The sequence below is a fragment of the Lissotriton vulgaris genome, chromosome 5, assembly GCF_964263255.1.
Source record: "Lissotriton vulgaris chromosome 5, aLisVul1.2, whole genome shotgun sequence".
Classification (NCBI taxonomy): domain Eukaryota; kingdom Metazoa; phylum Chordata; class Amphibia; order Caudata; family Salamandridae; genus Lissotriton; species Lissotriton vulgaris.
Window position 1 is genome coordinate 1,260,955,546 of NC_141693.1, and position 20,879 is coordinate 1,260,976,424.

Genomic DNA, 20,879 nt, shown 5'->3' on the forward strand with positions numbered 1-20,879 from the left:
AGCAGCTCCATGTAGAGGCCAAAGATGACAAGGGACCGTATGGGACTCTCCAGGTTGTTCGGTTCTTTTGGGACCTGGAGGTGCCCATTGATCAAACTGGTGTCAGTTGCCAATGACACTGCCAATGAATCCGATTCAAGACTCCAGGGCGCATATGAGGGTGAGGTGGTTGACTGTGTTGAAGGAAGTTAAAATGTCCAGCAATATCTGGAATCAAAGTTCATCTTTAGCTGAGGCCATGAGGCCATCATCTACGATGTAAAAAATAGCAGACCCATGCTGCAGCATTATCTGAAGCCAGACTGGTAGTTGTGTAGTGGATGGGTGGCATTGGGATGTTTGTATACCTTCCTTTCCTGAAGATATTTCATGAAACAGCAGTGGGTGCTTTGAGGAAACCATGAAATTCAAGCATTGCTCTCATCCTAAAGATATGCTCTCCCTTGCTAACAATGTTTCCAGCTTCAGACCCATCTCGGGCATTCCAAAGCATTAGAAAATATCATTAATTATACTCTCAAAATGAACTCAATGCCTTACTAAGTGACTTCCAGTCATGTTTTCGACCAACTTGAGGAATTGAGACAACACCTAAACACCAGTGAAGAACTCTTTAACAGCCATGATCCACATATGCCCAGTGCTCTTATCCTTCCAAACCTCTTAGTAGTATATTATGCCATCGGTCATCAGGTGCTTTTTAATAGATTTGCTCCTCCTGTTAAGTTAAATTTGGTCATATACTCTTGAGTAGTGCCAACATCTTCCGTGGTGTATGCCCAAAGGCTTGGCTCTTGCCAATGCTTTTCAGTGTTTACACTACGCTGCTTACCATCATTCTAAACTTCCATAAGATTAGCAATTTTATTTAGTTAGAGTGCACCCAATTTCATCTCAAGCTAGAAGATACTGGGATTTTTTGATGTACTTAATTTCTAATCCCTAATGCATTGCTGGATACAGAAAAATGTAATGTGTTCGATGAGTTCTAAACTCAGATTTTGCTTATATGCACTGCCAGTCCAGACCCAGTGTCCATGCTGTGTCCAAATCAGTCTTTCATCACCTACTCTTGCTAAAAGGAGTTTTTCATTACTCTAAATATTGCAGAAAATCAAGCTAATTCTTTCTGGGGTTATGTGCTGTCTGGATGGAATATTCTAAAACCCTTCATGCTGGCCTCACGAATACATCACTTATATAATTAAATTGAAGAACGAGCATGCCTTTTATTCCACCTGGCATTTCCCTGGTAGACTGGGGCCTTTGAAGGCTGGTTTCGAAAGCTCAGAGCTGCTCCTGGTGCAGCCGCGGCCCGCCTCTCTGCCCCACCGCAACTCCCTCCACGGGCCGCTGCTGTCCTGGTGCCTCAGTCGCAGCACGGAGGGCAAGCTTCAAGAGAGAAGTAAAGAGATTAAAGAAGAGGGAAGCTAGAGAGAAAGTGATCAGAGAAGGAGAAGAGAGAGAGAAGGAGAGAAAGACCGCATAGAATGAAAGAGAACTATAGCGAGAAGCGATGGATGGAACAGGTGGAATTGAGTATTTTTGCCAGGGCTGCTTTTGGGTCCCCAGTCCAGCCCTAATTACATTAAGCAAACAGCAAGGCTGCTTTCCTCTTTTCGATCTACACTTTACACCAGCATTGAAATTGACCCATCAGCTTCATGTTATAGAAATATATCATTTGAAAACACAGTGACTCTTGCCTAAACATCCCTGGCCTAAGCAGAAGTGCAACATTTAAGACTCTATAAAGGCTATATAATCAAATCACAACAAATGAATGAGGGACCACATCAGAATTAGTTCCTTGACTGTCTCTGATCATTATGAGTCTGATCCCCCCAATCTTCCCTGTTACTTTTACACAACCTCTGTGATGTTACATGATTTGCAGCACTTTGCAACCACAAATAAAGTAAACAAGTATGATCAAATGGATTAGATGCAGCTGATGTGTCTTACTTTCTTCCCCTCATTTGGCCTGACTCATCCCTCAAAACCAAAAACACCAGAGTCCCTTGTCATGCACCACAATGGAGGATTTAATCTTCCCTTCACTACCTCTTGTACGTTCCACAGGCATGATATTCTTAGGGGCCGAAAATACTCCGTAGTCACCATAGCTACCCCTCTCCCGTCGAAAGAAATGATTATATATGATACCCAACAACTGACAAAGAATTCCTCCTTCCTCATGTGCTACTATGCCAATTTAAATAAGTCAATGTTTGACTACATTCTAGTTGTAGCACAGGATGGAAGTACAGAAGCAGACACTATGGTGGTGTGTCACATCTCAACTCAGCTCCTTGGCTCCAGTGTCTTCCCCATATGTTTCTTTTTTAAATTATTTAAAAGGTTTGCACATTTTCAAAGCTTGTTTTTGAAATAATATTCAGGAAAATTGTAAGCCATGTGGAGCGAAGGATGTTTCAGGTCATCTTTGACTCACTGATCATTATGGTTACCTTTAGATAGATGATCAAGGAATGAAAGAAATAGTAAGTGGAAGATTGAGAATGATTGCTTCCACCCTCTTCTTCTAAACTGGTAATGCCGCTTCCTGCATTGTTGTCCACATGGACACTTGAACCCATTTCTTGGGAAGAGCTTACCAGCTGAATATACTTGCTCTACGAAGCCAGGAGCCAAGAAGGGCCTGACTGCTGAGTTTGCTTTCTTGCCAATAAGGAATTTGGTCAGGGACTCCAGATAGCTGAGTGGTCTAGGATGAATCTGTTCCTAGAAGCAGGTTCTCAGAGATACTGCTATGGGGAATGAAATCGTTGGAACTACTCTTGAAGAAACCAATACGTGCACTTAGAATGTATCCATGTTGTCTCCGAGTTAAATCATCAGAACACCAAAACTCTCCACATTTGAGTTGGCATCCTAGTTGATTCCTGTTTATGAGCTGGTATAAAGGCAGCCATAAGAAGTCCTGATCAAGGACTCTACTGAGCATTGCCTGGAGCCGCAACACCTTGAGGAGTCTGCATCTGGAATGTTCTAACCCTGGCCCTTTCCTTCCCCCCTCAACTTAGTGTTAACATTACCTTACAAGAACTTTAATGCACTGGAGTGATTGACAGGTGCACATCACCTTTGTCTTCCAGTCTCCCGCCAGAGCAAATGAGCCCTTTCAAGCTAGCTGTTTGTCTCCATTGAGCCAGAGCTCCAATGGCCGTACCGGGACTGCGAGCCTGTAAACTGCCTGCCTGTGAACTTGGCATTGCTTCAATGGGTTAAAAAGGACTGTTTGACTTGGTGATTTGAATTTTAACTGTACTTTAAACTGGATTCAAACTCTTAATCCTTTTAGACTATTTTCGGCCCATTTGCATTCTAAAATTGTACGTATATTTTCTGAATGTGTTTTACAGGACATGTTGTACGTGTGCATGTTGAGTGATTTTTGATGAAAATCGGAGTGAGATATTCACTCCAGAACAAAATGTTCTTAAAAAATTGGCGCAGAATGCTTTCAGAGTACCCGAGAGAGAAACGTATGCAATGTAAGCCCTTGTACTAGCTTGGCGAAAAGGCAGAAACTCGACAAACTACTAGCAGGCCAATAACCAGTACCTCCACACTACTATAATGGAGTAATAAAAACCGTTCAGAACCCTAATCTCCATGATAGTTTTTTAAATTTACTTTCACCAACGTGGTTTCCTTTAATTTATTATATTTTAATTGTTTATCTGACTTGGTTAATACCTTTAAATTCTTTGGACCTGATTTATGTTTTTTTTGCTGTAGGGCCGCACAGCAGGGCATGCTGCTGCGCTGCCCTACCGCAAAAGAAAAGGGCAGAAATGCACCATATCTTTTAGATATGGTGCATTCCGGTCTTTTTTCCCCGTGCTGGCACACAATGGGCTGCCTAGTGTCAACGCTGGCACCTTTGCACCATGGTGCAAGTGTGCCTGCGTGACGGGGATGATTATTTTTGTGCAGGAAACAATCACAAGAGGCTTTTTCCTCGCTCCATGTGTGCTGCTGTGCTGCAGAATGCACCACACATAAAAGGAGGAAAAACGAGGGAAAAGAAAGGTTTTTTTTCCTCGTTGTGCCTCCCTTGCACCTCCCCTGGGGAGGCGTAAGTTTTTGGTGCTGCCTCAGACTCATGATTTCTCGTAAATCTGGGGCAATGTCAAAAAGCCATGAATGTTGCTGGGAATCCCCCCAGCAACACCCATGGAACACCCCTTGACGCAGTTTTTTGATTGAAAGGGGAGCATATTTATAAGGGCATGAAAAGCTTTATAAATATGCCAGTGGCACATTGCGGCACCGGAACATCAAAAAAGTGATGTTCCGGCAGCGCAAAAGTGCCGGTAGAGTCTCATAATTGAGACCTTTTAGATCTTAAATGTGTCGTAGTTTGAAGAGCTGCTACACACATACCACACACACTTTGCTCAAGCTAGCACGGGTGAGTTAAGGATTCCTTCCTGTCACCAGGTTTACACCACAGGTGAGGGTTTGACCTAATGGGAACTCACTCATAGTCTATGCCACTCTGACCTCTCCATGACAAGGGCCATTAAGAGCAGTCTTAGACTTTCCCAACTGTGTTCTGTGTAATTGTCCTCACTCTTCTGTATTGTAAAAGTAATAACCTCGATTACTCTTGTTGACTACAGGAAATGTTGAACAGCTGTTTTGGTCATCACTATTATGGTGTGCATGAGAGCATCAAAGCATAGAAAGGTGACTTTGGTGAAACAAAGTCACTTTTTGTTTTATACATATTTACATATTTATATGAAGCACCTTTTGCAGTTGGTATCATCTCACAACAGTGAGCATGTTAGACATTATTTATGATAGAGAACATAGTAATCAATATTCCATAGGTGCTCAGGAAGGCTCAATGCCAAGTTGGAGGACTTATGTTCTACAGTTTAATATTCAAGGCACTTTAAATGCACCTATATTGCAGCGTCCCGGATTTGCCCAGACAGTACCCGTTTTTCACCAGCTGTCCTGGCAGATTTCATGAAATTTAGCTCCTGTCCTGGTTTCTAGAGAGTGTCGATTGAAAAGGGCTAGTAGTTTTTTCGTATCTTTTACAAAGTATAGATAGTTAGCAGTTGTTTCAAGAAAGCTATTAAATTAACAGGCAAGCTTCTGGGTTTTAAAATTGCATTTTATGTATGTTATAACTGCCTGTCATTCTGTGCGCTGGCTTGAAATAGAACCTAAGTCCTTCTTCTATTTTGTGAAATTTCCCGGTTTTTGGCATCACAATTCTGGTCACCCTACTACAGAAGCCCAGAGCTTTAAGTGGGCCGGGTCTCACCGGGTCTAAGCACCAGCAGTTTTTTAAAGGGGGCCTCAAAACGGGTCTCTATCGGGCTCTTTTTTTTGTCCCTGCAGTCACTGCATCCCGTTTTTTTCTGGACTGCAGTGACAGCAGGCACTTCGATGAGCGCTTGCTCACACTGCTTACTTCTCACTAGTGGAGAAGTTACGGCATGACGTCATGCCAGGTGAGTGGGTGAGTGTTGTAGGGGAGGGGAAATCCTTTAAAGAGAGTCATTTTCTCTCTGGATTTCCCTTCTCTTTTTGAAACTCAGGTGCAACATGGGGTCCCCAGTGCTATAAGTGGAAGCTTTTTCATAATTATGTGCAAGCCATAGTTGCTGCTTATTTATCTTATGCAACTAACAACCATTCACAAAGCCAATAGTCCTGACTTGTTGTGGGTATGATGTTACTCAGTGTCATATATCTGGATGCAATGACAGAAACAGCAAAATACATGTCGGGTGGCACACTATGCTAAGCAGAGATTTTTAGCTTACGTGTTTTAAGCCACGCCCTTAATTACATTGGCCGCGCCCCTTTGAGAGACCCCAGTTTTTTCATCCCACTTAAAGCCCTACAGAAGCCCACTCTCGGTTTGTGTTTTCAGCCAACAGCAAGGGTCACAATGAGACATTTATTGCAATATTTGTTAAAGCTTTTCCACACCTAATACGTTTATTTAATTTTTCTTATTTTCTTTCTCAAACTAGGTCAGGAAGAGGAGCAGCCCATCCATCTTTGGCCTACGCAGAGACATTGTTACTGATGGCATGCTGCGCCTCAAGTCAGCTCAGCGTTTGGACGCAATAGGCGCCTTCCTTGTGGAGCAGCTTTCATTCCCGCACTGAAGGTGAGTCTGTCATGGGGATTGGTCCTTGCAGGCTGGAGCTGGGTGCTCCACTAAGTAGACTAGTAATACGTGTCTGGCAGCAGTCACAGCACCTACTCTGATGCACTGCAAGGGCCAGACTGGGAACCCAAAGCAGCCCTGGCAATTGTTTTCATACCAGCCCTGACTGGTGGGGGAGGGGACAAGTATGAAGCACTGCTGCTTTTGTAACTGGGGGCATCCCCCAGTAACAAAACCGGGCCCTACCACTGTAAAACTGGCCCTCACCCATCCAGCTTACTGGGAAAACACATGATGCCTGCTACAGCCAGTCCAGCCCTGTGCACTTCTCAAAACACCTCTTCTTGTGCTACCAGTAGCATTAGAGCCACTCTAAAACCTACAGCCAGCCAGTACCTCTTTCAAAATGTCCTCCGTCAGAGAGGTGGCGAGTGAGTGGCCCAGGGTACCCCAACCTCTTGACACATTCTGAATGAGGATGCTCAGAAACAGCAATTGCCACCTACTAGTTGGTGTGGTATTGCTGGCATTTCAGTGTCCAGTAGTGTATCACAGGGCAATACTACATCGGCAGTATACCTGCTATCACGTTGGCAGCACCTCAGGATGGAAAGCACAGGTGTGAAATAGGAGCATGTGGAGCAGAAACAAGGCCGCCCCCATTAACCTGGTACTGCAGTTTCACACAAGGAGGCACTCCTATGGTTTTCCTCCTCTAGAAAATGCAATAAGCATGTGTTTGGTTAGTAATGACCATAATGGGTATGGGGAAACCATACAGGGCATTTGAAAAGTGCACCACGCATAGCATGAGCGTCATAGTTACATTTCTTACAAACGTTTATATGACCTTCCTACATTGTTTCCTCTTTCTACCCAGGAAAACTGCTAGTCACAGACTTTTAGTTGATTTTTTTTATAGAAGGTTTAAGGAAAAGGAAATATAGCTTAAGTCAATTTCTAAACTCCCCGGGGGAGGGATCAGAACCATAATTTCTTCATTTAAAACCATATCTAGGCAAAGCAATAGCAACCTCATGCGGCCTTTGGCCCTCAATGGCTATTTCTGTGTCCTGGGATTTTGATCTAAGTGTCATTTCAACATGACCTGCTTTAAAGGGCTATTTCCCAGCGTTCTGAAAGACATAAGCCAAAGTACAGGGAAAGTGTCTTAATGCTCTTCACCCACCACACCCTGTGTATGCAGAAGAAAACTTTAATCTGAAGTTTATGATTTCTCTTATACCTCAATTTTACAGGAAGGTTCTTTTTCTGGCAGACATTGTATGCAAATCAAAACCAGACAAGGCAATTCTGCATGCATCTGCCCTGTATTGAAATACTGCTTCCGATTCACAAAAGCATTTGCTCGTGTATGTTCTGCTGACATGCTCAAAAGTAATATTTATGTGTGTAAAACACTTTTCAAATCATCAAAATGTGGTTTTGCACTTGTGAAAAAGATGAGGAGGATTTGGCGAGATGTGAGCAAAGGATTTTCTCCAGGAGAAGAACACTTACCTCTCAGAAGAAATGAAAAGGAGAAGAAAAGTGCAATTTCACAAATGAATAATAATTTCCTAACGCACAATCAAATAATATGTACAGTTAGGCATAAAAATGCCTCCACATGTTGTAAGATGAAATTCACAAATGATGTCCAGGAGTAAGCCTTGAAAGTTAGGACTGCCCTGGTATTCTCCGTGAAACTTTCGTGAATCATAAGCATTCATAAATCAGCACCAAAGCAAATTCTTAAACCTGCAGTGGCACATTTACATTTATAAAAAACAAATCTGGCTTCACTATGCTCAAAATATATGGAGTGGAAATACGGAATCCTTTCCATTGCCTTTTTCCTGGCCAGGCCCCAGACATCCTGCACATTCCCGCAACAAAAATACTATCTAAAGTAGGACACCTCTGAAAGAACATGCAGCAAGTGTGCCTATTTTTTCAAAATAGAAGACATATGAAAATTTTTTTCCAAACATGCTCGAATCGATTTCCACCATGTAATAGTTCCCGGGTATTTTAATTTACATTTTAATGATGAAATAGATATGGCTGCCCAACATCTAATTAGCTCCTGTTCTGCTCCCTCAATTAGTGTCTGGACTAACCCATTCAGTGGTACATGCTATTGATCTTATTGTGCCCAATGATCTCTAGTTGAGTTTAATACCAACTGACAGTTAATGTCTGAAGGGTTTTCACGGGGAACATCCATTACAACGCGGTCTTTACACCGCACTACCATTACAACGCTGCTTTTACAACGCAAGTCGTTACCACGACTTGCGCTGGAGGGCGCTCTAGGCTAAGGAATAGTAGATTTACTATTCCAACACCTTCCCTACTGTACGTAGGCTGGAGTTGGAATAGTAAATTATACTATTCCTAAGTCCAGAAGCCTACAGCGCAAGTCGTGGTAACGACTTGCGTTGTAAAACCAGCGTTGTAATGGTAGTGCGGTGTAAAATCCGCGTCGTAACGTCATACATCCGTTTTCACAATTAGTAGGAATACCTTATGTAAAAAGTACCCCCTATTGAGTCAAAAAGCACAACTATCCTCAGCCAAATTAGACAGTCTACACTTTGCTACTATTATAGAATATACTTTAGACAGATCATTTCTGCTCCATTGAAAAGTTGGATAAAAAAGGCACTAGATACAACGATTCCTCTGAAACCCAGGAAGTCTCATTAAACAACACTTGCTAGTCCTTGGCTTAAAAGGAAATGCCCTATGATTTACCAGTAACCTTCATTACTCCTGGTCCCCCTGTCCTCGTCCCATTCCTTACTTATTGAGATGACCATCTCTAAAACAGAAAAAAACAACAGAGGAATGGTGGGACCCCTGACCCCACCCCCTCCCAGTGGTAGTACTTAACCAGTACTTACCCAGCATTCTGCCTGAACTACAAAGCCACCAACAGGAAGGCCACCCATCCGGAAGGGAGGGAGGGGCGTAAGGATTGGGATGAAGACAACTGGACCAGGAGTAATGAAGATTAGGGTAGGTAATAGGACACTATCCCTAGGTCACCCTAGTCCTTGTCCCATTCCCTAATTATGGAGCAGACCAAAACCCGAATCCCGGCTTTCCGAACCCCCATGGAACACCCAGGAGACCACACCAAAAAGCAGAATCTCAAGCGAAGCAAACAGGTGAACCACAGAAAAACACAGGCAGGACCACACCGCCTAGAACGCTACCAACCAAACAACTGGGACACACCACTCAGGACAAGCAGGAGACGACAGAGGAGAACAAAAAATCAGCCAACCCAGGCACCGCTACACAGAAAGGCAGCCAATCCACTAAGGGAACATCCCCTAACAACAACAGAGGAGGAGCACCCACTAAGGAAGTACCAGAGACCACCCTCAACAGAAGGACAGCGAGTAGGCCACACTTGGAAAAAGACCCAAGGCGACCAGACACACCAGGAAGCCAGAGACAGGCCAACAGGGACACAACCAAAGACCGGAAGAAGCAGCATCCCAGAAGCAGAAAGCAGCAGCCGAACCCAGGAGGCAGCCAACCACAGAAAAAAAGGACAAGCAGGGCACCCAGGCTCCACTGACCCCAACCCACCAAATCGCCAAGCGGAAGGGAGCGAGCCACAAAGGCAGAGCCCCAGAGAGGCCAAAGCAACCACTCCACCAGAAACAACCAGCACAAGGAGGACCAGAACAGCTGCAGCACCACACACTGATTTGCATATCGCCATTGTCTAACCCAGGGTGGTGTGGAGTGCAAAATAACGATGGATTTGGGCCCAGATCTTTGGACTGGGTTGAGTGTGTGACATTGATCCACATTCGGTCCATCACCTGTTGTGTTTGCATATTCCGCCCTAAGTGCGCTGGGGATGCCCAGACGTGGGTCCCAGGCACTCCACACCACTGGAGTCAAGCTAGCCGGGCTGATGAGAGGTCTTACCTCGAAACCGGTCCGGTCCTCGGATGCTTGATTCCGTTCTGGGAAGGACATGGCTTTTGTAGTTCGGACTGGACTGTTCCCATGGGGCACAGTGTCAGAGCTGATTTGCATATCGCCATTGTCTAACCCAGGGTGGTGTGGAGTGCAAAATAACGATGGATTTGGGCCCAGATCTTTGGACTGGGTTGAGTGTGTGACATTGATCCACATTCGGTCCATCACCTGTTGTGTTTGCATATTCCGCCCTAAGTGCGCTGGGGATGCCCAGACGTGGGTCCCAGGCACTCCACACCACTGGAGTCAAGCTAGCCGGGCTGATGAGAGGTCTTACCTCGAAACCGGTCCGGTCCTCGGATGCTTGATTCCGTTCTGGGAAGGACATGGCTTTTGTAGTTCGGACTGGACTGTTCCCATGGGGCACAGTGTCAGAGCTGATTTGCATATCGCCATTGTCTAACCCAGGGTGGTGTGGAGTGCAAAATAACGATGGATTTGGGCCCAGATCTTTGGACTGGGTTGAGTGTGTGACATTGATCCACATTCGGTCCATCACCTGTTGTGTTTGCATATTCTGCCCTAAGTGCGCTGGGGATGCCCAGACGTGGGTCCCAGGCACTCCACACCACTGGAGTCAAGCTAGCCGGGCTGATGAGAGGTCTTACCTCGAAACCGGTCCGGTCCTCGGATGCTTGATTCCGTTCTGGGAAGGACATGGCTTTTGTAGTTCGGACTGGACTGTTCCCATGGGGCACAGTGTCAGAGCTGATTTGCATATCGCCATTGTCTAACCCAGGGTGGTGTGGAGTGCAAAATAACGATGGATTTGGGCCCAGATCTTTGGACTGGGTTGAGTGTGTGACATTGATCCACATTCGGTCCATCACCTGTTGTGTTTGCATATTCCGCCCTAAGTGCGCTGGGGATGCCCAGACGTGGGTCCCAGGCACTCCACACCACTGGAGTCAAGCTAGCCGGGCTGATGAGAGGTCTTACCTCGAAACCGGTCCGGTCCTCGGATGCTTGATTCCGTTCTGGGAAGGACATGGCTTTTGTAGTTCGGACTGGACTGTTCCCATGGGGCACAGTGTCAGAGCTGATTTGCATATCGCCATTGTCTAACCCAGGGTGGTGTGGAGTGCAAAATAACGATGGATTTGGGCCCAGATCTTTGGACTGGGTTGAGTGTGTGACATTGATCCACATTCGGTCCATCACCTGTTGTGTTTGCATATTCCGCCCTAAGTGCGCTGGGGATGCCCAGACGTGGGTCCCAGGCACTCCACACCACTGGAGTCAAGCTAGCCGGGCTGATGAGAGGTCTTACCTCGAAACCGGTCCGGTCCTCGGATGCTTGATTCCGTTCTGGGAAGGACATGGCTTTTGTAGTTCGGACTGGACTGTTCCCATGGGGCACAGTGTCAGAGCTGATTTGCATATCGCCATTGTCTAACCCAGGGTGGTGTGGAGTGCAAAATAACGATGGATTTGGGCCCAGATCTTTGGACTGGGTTGAGTGTGTGACATTGATCCACATTCGGTCCATCACCTGTTGTGTTTGCATATTCCGCCCTAAGTGCGCTGGGGATGCCCAGACGTGGGTCCCAGGCACTCCACACCACTGGAGTCAAGCTAGCCGGGCTGATGAGAGGTCTTACCTCGAAACCGGTCCGGTCCTCGGATGCTTGATTCCGTTCTGGGAAGGACATGGCTTTTGTAGTTCGGACTGGACTGTTCCCATGGGGCACAGTGTCAGAGCTGATTTGCATATCGCCATTGTCTAACCCAGGGTGGTGTGGAGTGCAAAATAACGATGGATTTGGGCCCAGATCTTTGGACTGGGTTGAGTGTGTGACATTGATCCACATTCGGTCCATCACCTGTTGTGTTTGCATATTCCGCCCTAAGTGCACTGGGGATGCCCAGACGTGGGTCCCAGGCACTCCACACCACTGGAGTCAAGCTAGCCGGGCTGATGAGAGGTCTTACCTCGAAACCGGTCCGGTCCTCGGATGCTTGATTCCGTTCTGGGAAGGACATGGCTTTTGTAGTTCGGACTGGACTGTTCCCATGGGGCACAGTGTCAGAGCTGATTTGCATATCGCCATTGTCTAACCCAGGGTGGTGTGGAGTGCAAAATAACGATGGATTTGGGCCCAGATCTTTGGACTGGGTTGAGTGTGTGACATTGATCCACATTCGGTCCATCACCTGTTGTGTTTGCATATTCCGCCCTAAGTGCGCTGGGGATGCCCAGACGTGGGTCCCAGGCACTCCACACCACTGGAGTCAAGCTAGCCGGGCTGATGAGAGGTCTTACCTCGAAACCGGTCCGGTCCTCGGATGCTTGATTCCGTTCTGGGAAGGACATGGCTTTTGTAGTTCGGACTGGACTGTTCCCATGGGGCACAGTGTCAGAGCTGATTTGCATATCGCCATTGTCTAACCCAGGGTGGTGTGGAGTGCAAAATAACGATGGATTTGGGCCCAGATCTGTGGACTGGGTTGAGTGTGTGACATTGATCCACATTCGGTCCATCACCTGTTGTGTTTGCATATTCCGCCCTAAGTGCGCTGGGGATGCCCAGACGTGGGTCCCAGGCACTCCACACCACTGGAGTCAAGCTAGCCGGGCTGATGAGAGGTCTTACCTCGAAACCGGTCCGGTCCTCGGATGCTTGATTCCGTTCTGGGAAGGACATGGCTTTTGTAGTTCGGACTGGACTGTTCCCATGGGGCACAGTGTCAGAGCTGATTTGCATATCGCCATTGTCTAACCCAGGGTGGTGTGGAGTGCAAAATAACGATGGATTTGGGCCCAGATCTTTGGACTGGGTTGAGTGTGTGACATTGATCCACATTCGGTCCATCACCTGTTGTGTTTGCATATTCCGCCCTAAGTGCGCTGGGGATGCCCAGACGTGGGTCCCAGGCACTCCACACCACTGGAGTCAAGCTAGCCGGGCTGATGAGAGGTCTTACCTCGAAACCGGTCCGGTCCTCGGATGCTTGATTCCGTTCTGGGAAGGACATGGCTTTTGTAGTTCGGACTGGACTGTTCCCATGGGGCACAGTGTCAGAGCTGATTTGCATATCGCCATTGTCTAACCCAGGGTGGTGTGGAGTGCAAAATAACGATGGATTTGGGCCCAGATCTTTGGACTGGGTTGAGTGTGTGACATTGATCCACATTCGGTCCATCACCTGTTGTGTTTGCATATTCCGCCCTAAGTGCGCTGGGGATGCCCAGACGTGGGTCCCAGGCACTCCACACCACTGGAGTCAAGCTAGCCGGGCTGATGAGAGGTCTTACCTCGAAACCGGTCCGGTCCTCGGATGCTTGATTCCGTTCTGGGAAGGACATGGCTTTTGTAGTTCGGACTGGACTGTTCCCATGGGGCACAGTGTCAGAGCTGATTTGCATATCGCCATTGTCTAACCCAGGGTGGTGTGGAGTGCAAAATAACGATGGATTTGGGCCCAGATCTTTGGACTGGGTTGAGTGTGTGACATTGATCCACATTCGGTCCATCCCCTGTTGTGTTTGCATATTCCGCCCTAAGTGCGCTGGGGATGCCCAGACGTGGGTCCCAGGCACTCCACACCACTGGAGTCAAGCTAGCCGGGCTGATGAGAGGTCTTACCTCGAAACCGGTCCGGTCCTCGGATGCTTGATTCCGTTCTGGGAAGGACATGGCTTTTGTAGTTCGGACTGGACTGTTCCCATGGGGCACAGTGTCAGAGCTGATTTGCATATCGCCATTGTCTAACCCAGGGTGGTGTGGAGTGCAAAATAACGATGGATTTGGGCCCAGATCTTTGGACTGGGTTGAGTGTGTGACATTGATCCACATTCGGTCCATCACCTGTTGTGTTTGCATATTCCGCCCTAAGTGCGCTGGGGATGCCCAGACGTGGGTCCCAGGCACTCCACACCACTGGAGTCAAGCTAGCCGGGCTGATGAGAGGTCTTACCTCGAAACCGGTCCGGTCCTCGGATGCTTGATTCCGTTCTGGGAAGGACATGGCTTTTGTAGTTCGGACTGGACTGTTCCCATGGGGCACAGTGTCAGAGCTGATTTGCATATCGCCATTGTCTAACCCAGGGTGGTGTGGAGTGCAAAATAACGATGGATTTGGGCCCAGATCTTTGGACTGGGTTGAGTGTGTGACATTGATCCACATTCGGTCCATCACCTGTTGTGTTTGCATATTCCGCCCTAAGTGCGCTGGGGATGCCCAGACGTGGGTCCCAGGCACTCCACACCACTGGAGTCAAGCTAGCCGGGCTGATGAGAGGTCTTACCTCGAAACCGGTCCGGTCCTCGGATGCTTGATTCCGTTCTGGGAAGGACATGGCTTTTGTAGTTCGGACTGGACTGTTCCCATGGGGCACAGTGTCAGAGCTGATTTGCATATCGCCATTGTCTAACCCAGGGTGGTGTGGAGTGCAAAATAACGATGGATTTGGGCCCAGATCTTTGGACTGGGTTGAGTGTGTGACATTGATCCACATTCGGTCCATCACCTGTTGTGTTTGCAGCACCACACATGGCACGAAAAGCCCTGAAGGGTGCCCACAGACCAGAAGGCCGCCATGCCCATCACCACCAAGTAGCCTCACAGACGCTGCAGCAGAACCGACAGAGAGTGTGCCCAAGAAGGAAACGGAAAGAACTCCCAACAATGCTGAAAAGACCCACAGCAAACCACAAAAGAGAGTTGAGGGGAAGCAATGAAATACCTAATAGGCCCAGTCCCAACCAGGAAACAAAGGGGGACATGGCCAGCAACAGGACCAACCCCAACACCAAAAGGAGTCTCACAGAAGACCAACCCAGAAAAAAGAGGGCAGGGCCAGACTACCACGCCAAGGCACATAGCCAGAGGACCAACCAAGGACAGAGCCACACAAACCAAACCAGGAAGGGAGGAACCACTCACCAAGAGACAGTCCCTCCAACCGGACTGACCCAGCCACCAGAGAGCCCAGAGGACACCACCACTGTAAACCCCAGTGGAGAACCAGGCCCCAGGGCAGGAATGTCCAGCACCATCCACAAGTGTCAACACAGGACAACCTAGAGAAGATGGGGCACAGGGACAGGTCAACAGACCAAGATGGAGGCACCCACAAAAACAGAGGAGACACCGGGACACAAACACCGAACCCCCCCAACAAAGGCATGGCCGCGGACAGAAGGAAGTTGGCCTGACGTGCACCGGAACACCAGCTGCCCAAAGACCAACCAGAGGGACCAGTCATCCAGAAACACAGACCCCACCTGGACAGGAAACGACAGGGGGAGAACCAGAGGCCAGAACCCTGTTAAGCACAACCCCACACCAAGAACGAGGCCGCCAACGGGACCCCGCCCAAGGAAAACTAAGGGGCAGACAACATCAGACCCTGAACTAGACCAGGGCACAGCACCAAAAGCGAGGCAAGGCGAGGCAAATCTCTAGGACCACTGAGACAAGGGGAACCCAAAGACCAACAGGTCCAATAAGGAAGACCCCGCAGCAATCAACACACACCAAGGGCGAGACCCAGAACCACAAATCAGGGGGTCAACCGAAGGCAAAAAAGACAGGGCCATAGAGGAACCCAGGAAACTGGAAGGGAGGAAACCCCCAACTGAACAAACAGCTGACCAACTGGCCTGGAGGGCAAAGGACAACACCAAGGAACCACCTAAAGCGAGTCCCAAAACCAGCCGCTGGAGAGCCAAGACAAAACCCCATGACAGCCCCAGAGCAAATGGAGATGCAGACAGCCACAGGCCCTAGGGCAACATTTTTCGGAAAACAGGAACCATGCCAGGACCACACAAAAGAACAGGAGAGACAAACCGGGCGGCCCATAACTCAACCCCACAGACGTCCCACCAGGAAGCAGAGAAGCCGAGCGACTGATCAACAGACATGCCAGCAAAGTCAGGAGGACACCTACACGGTGACCCCACAGGCCTGGAAGGAGGGGCATAGGGCCATACAGCTACAAACCCAAAACCCCAAACCACCCAGGGCAGAGAGAAAGCCACTGGAACCAGCCACAAGCAGGCCACAGAGGGAACAAAAAGTGGCAGGAAGCCAGTGCGGAAGCCAAGCAGCAGGCACACACACCAATGCCCAAGCCAGCCCACACCCAGGGAAGGCAGGCACAGAACAGAGGTGAAAGGAAAAGGGCAGGAAGGCCGGCCAAGTCCCCAAATATGCCAGGCACAGAACCTGTGAAAGACCCACTCCCAACTAGGTGCAATGCAACCAAAAAAAGCTAAGCCAGAAAAGGCCCACAGGCCAACACCCATCGGCGATCCCTAAGGTGCCAAAACCGCAATGGCCATAGCTGGACACCGCCTAGAAGCAAGCTCCCAGACCAGGAGGCCAGAACAAGGAGACATGGGCCGAGAACTCACTGCTAACCCAACCGGCCCAGGTCAATGAGGGGCTAAATAAAGAACAGTGAGGCCACAAACAACAGAAGCAGAAGCCACAGTCCCACTAAAAGACTCGAGACCCTGAGACAACACCACACCCCAAGAAAGTACGAGACCGGAGGACACAATGCTACACAATCCCCAGAGAAAGCAGAGGCCAGAAGGACAGGCCATAAACTGGACCTATGCACACACAGCAACAGCAGGGCAACTAAATGCCCAGGAAGCGAAGGAACCGGAGAGACCAGAGGCATAAACACCCATCCCCTGAGCCACAACTCCTGTGTGAAGAACCCAACAGGGAGGATCAGGATCCAACGAACCAATCCCAACTGCAAGACCAGTCCCCCAGGAGATGTGACTTGACCCCACCACTACCAGCATGGACCGGAACCCAGCCACAGAGGCACCGGGGACACAGCAGGCAGAGACCGACAGAGAAAACAGAGGTCTGTGCAACCGAAACCAGGGACTCTATGCCCCACCAAACAACTCAGGCCTGGATACAAAGCATCACACCACCACAAAGAAGGTGGAAGAAAAAACCTCTATGTGGCACACACCCCAGGACAGGCAGGCTCATGATTGCACTTCCTGCCACAAAAACAGACCCACCAGCCAGCTCAGGTGTGCCCCAAACCAGAGCACCAGGGCAAAATCCAAAACCAGCCAAGCTGCAACCAGGCACAACTTGGGCACTCCCACCACAGCCCCCAGCACCAAGTCACCCAAGGCCAGCTGCCAAGCAAGACCAAAGAAAGGGCACAGCATGGTAAACATGAAAGCAGTGGAAAACCGCCACACAGCACACACCCCGGGCCGGCAGACACCTGGCCACACCACCTGCCACCCCAAAAGCCCACCAACTAGCCCAGGGGCACAAAACCAATTACAGCGCCCTTGCAGCAGGCAACGACCATACCAGCTGCCAGGCACTCCACGGAACCCCCAGCACAATCCTCGTGCCGCCAGACAGGGAAGCTGCCATTCAAGGCGAAGCATGGGGAAAGTAAAAAGAAGGAAAACCAGGTACCATCAGGCCAACACCTCTCCCCCAGCTAAAATGCTGACCAGGGCATCAAAGGATGGCCAGTCAGCTGCACCGGACAGCATAGCAGAGTCCAAGAACTGGGAGAAACAACTCTGAGTGAACCCACTCGGAGAAATGACCAGGAACTGAAAACCAGCCATCGGCGCCAAGAAGGCAGCATAAATGGCCACAAGACAAACCAACAGGGACACAGAGAGAACAAACTCTATGCAGAAGATACCCCCAGAGCCCCCAGGTGCGCACCACTTGCCAGTGCATCTGAGACCCAGTCGCTGTTCGTACCGCCGGGCAGGCAACCAGAAGCACCATGGACACTTCCCCAAGTACTGGAACCTAAACACCGGCTGGGGAGCTTACAGGGCGACAGCTCCACCAGTACAGCAAGAACAGCTGACCGCAGGAAGTGGATTGGGGGACAAACAAAGCCCCTTCTATGGAAACTGCGGGCCAACACATGCTCCAGCAGTGCGTCTTCCAACCGGCCCAGCCATCAGGAAGAAGAGCGCCCACAAACCGGAACTACATCGCGGATTTGACACATCAGCCATAAAGTGCCGGCTGGTGACCTCCGCACCTCCCAACAAGCCCAACAGGCTGGGAGTTATCCAAGAACACCAAGCTGAGAGTGCCCATCCATTGGACGGGGAACAGGAAAACTGCCACCCCGATCAACAGGAGTAGCAACCAGCAGCATCCTCATCCCATTCTGTTAGCAGACAGAAAATAGAACAGGTGGATTGCTGGGTAAGCACTGGTTACGTACTACCAGTGGAAGGGATTAGGGTTAAGGATCCCAGCATTCCTCTGTTCATTTTTCTGTCTTGAAAATAGTCATCGTCATAAGTAAGGAATGGGACGAGGTCTGGAGTGACCTGGGGTGACAGAGATATTCCTACAATTCTGCGCATATTCATAAAAAAATACTAGATCCAAGAATTACCATGAGCAGATTTCAGCTGCAAAAAGTCTCACCACGGCGATCTATTCTAGGGGGCAGATTTACAAGCCCCTTGTGACATTTTTACAACAGTTTCGTCACTTCTTTGACGCAGCGGCGTCGTAAACAATGAGCCAATATGCAACAGATTTAAAATGTGACTCATCTAGTGAGATGTGTCACGTTGTAAAGCCCTGCGCTACATCATACCTGCGTCAGGTGTAATGTATGCAGGGTGGGCGTTCCGTCGCAAGGAAGCCCCGTAAAAGTGACACTGTGAAATCTACAAGATTTCACTGAGACAATTTTACCTCCCTGCTGCGTCAAAACCTTACGCCTGTTTGAAGCAGGCGTAAGGAATGACGCAGCATGTTAGGTACAGGGCGCCCCTGAACATTACTGGAGTTGTGTCACGCTTGCAACACGACTCCAGCAATGCGTTGCCCTTACGACAAAAGATGCGACACACATCTGACTATCCTTGTGCCAAGGTGCATTGCATTGTAAATGCGACGCATTTGTGGTAGCGAAAGGGTATTCCTGCGTGTTGCACCTTTACTGGCGCATCCCTGCTAATATGCAGGGATTTGCCAGTCCTTGTAAATCTGCCCCTATATTTATTTTTCTAGTACATCGTTCATCAGTTTCTATCTCTGTGGCACTCTCTCAGCGGTTGTATTTCAACTGTCGGATTTTTTCAGGAGAATAGTCTACGTTTTTAAGTTTCTTCCCTCTGCCTACCACCACCATTCCTGTCAACTGGCCGGATAACATTCCTCCAGTGGCTAACTGCTCAGTCCCCATGTCGATCACTTTCCTATTTGTCAGTCAAACTGACATTATCTCTAAGCTCAACACTATCTCTTCACTATCTGTTTGGGCCTGTTCGGGCCTTGCTAAGATAGCCAAGGCAGTGGCACCATGTCTAGCATGGTTGGGGTAATAGAGCAAGCAATTTCTCCAGTGAAAAATATTTTTCCAGCAAAGTGAATAAATAATAAAAAATGTGGAATTGCAAAAGTGAACTAATGATCTCCATGTGCTATTATACATTGTATTCAATTATGCATGATCTTTACATCATACAATTCGTAATTGTCAAACGTTTCCAAGTATACTCCTGGAAACCTTTGTGAATTCATCATATTCATAACTCAAAATATTTAAAAGTCGAGTGTGTACACCAGCCAGTGTATCTTAATGAATACCTTTAACAATTAGACTTTTTTCAATTTGTGAAATAACTCTGTAAGATAACTAGTTATTTAATATATTAGCTGCTGCAATCTGTGACAGCATGAATGTCATCTGTTTGATTCTTGTTGAACCAAAGCATTTTAGTATTCTGATGTTCATAAAATGAGTGCCGGTGGTAGAATTCCATAAACTGGACCTTTGCTAATCAGAATTTTAATGTTGGTTATGACATCTGTGCCTTCCTTTGCGCCAAATTAGTGTGACAAAAAGACATTGGTGCAAATGGTGTTTTTGCATCCGTCAGTTGATACAAACAAGTGTGCAAAATATTTGCAATGCAGAAATAATTCTATCTGTTTTCTGTCACTCAACCGAGACTCCTGCACATTACAGAACACAGATATTTGGAAAGACTCACATCAGACTCATGCCTGAGATAAATGCATTATTCCTCTTAGGTGCCAAGTACGGCTAGCCTGATTAATTCCTATACATGTGGTACCGCTTGTTGCCTCACGTATCACAATTACAATTTGTGCAAAAGGAACCACACCCCCCTTATTTTTTAGAAGGTGAATTTAAGCAGGTCAAACCCGCCAAAATGTACTGGCGTAAATATATGCCTAAATAACGAGGCATGCTGGATTTGCTGTGGTAAACACCAAAATCCAGGTGTCATGCCCTCTTTTTAAGGTAATTAATGTACTTGAGTGCTCTTTATCGCGCAAGTAAATTGGAATCGCATGGTGTCAGAACATATTGGGAGCAACTATAGGCGGCCACCCCGTTACAGAGAAGCATCGCCCCAATGAAAAATGAAATGATAATAAAATCACTGTCACTTTCTGTGATGTCACAGATCAAAAATCTTGTGATGTCACTTCCTGTGAAATCATCATGAGATCAATGGGCATGTCATGTCACTTCTGTTACCCCGGGCGTTTTGGTGAGTCGACGTCCATGACTTCCCCCCTTGTAAATGGTTGGCTATAGACTCCGATGAAAGACTGAATTGACTCCCCTTCAATGGTGGGAAGAAAAATTGAAAACCTGCAATCTTCATGAGGGTTTGGGGCAACATTTAATTTTGAATTTATTGTAGCACTCTCAAATAAAAGCACAATACAAACAATA

The 20,879-nt window shown here is 47.9% G+C and overlaps 1 protein-coding gene across 3 annotated transcripts in view; it reads left to right on the forward strand.

Annotated features, from left to right (window-relative positions):
- The window catches only part of NGF (nerve growth factor), a 278,458-nt gene that overhangs the window by 226,643 nt on the left and 30,936 nt on the right, over positions 1-20,879 (forward strand). For 2 of the 3 annotated variants that reach the window (XR_015295751.1, XR_015295750.1), the window contains exon 2: positions 6,030-6,169. The gene's annotated coding sequence lies outside the window, so the exon portion shown is untranslated. Of the gene's footprint in view, positions 1-6,029; positions 6,170-20,879 lie in introns of those variants that run through there. The other variant, XM_086920340.1, reaches the window with a different exon arrangement.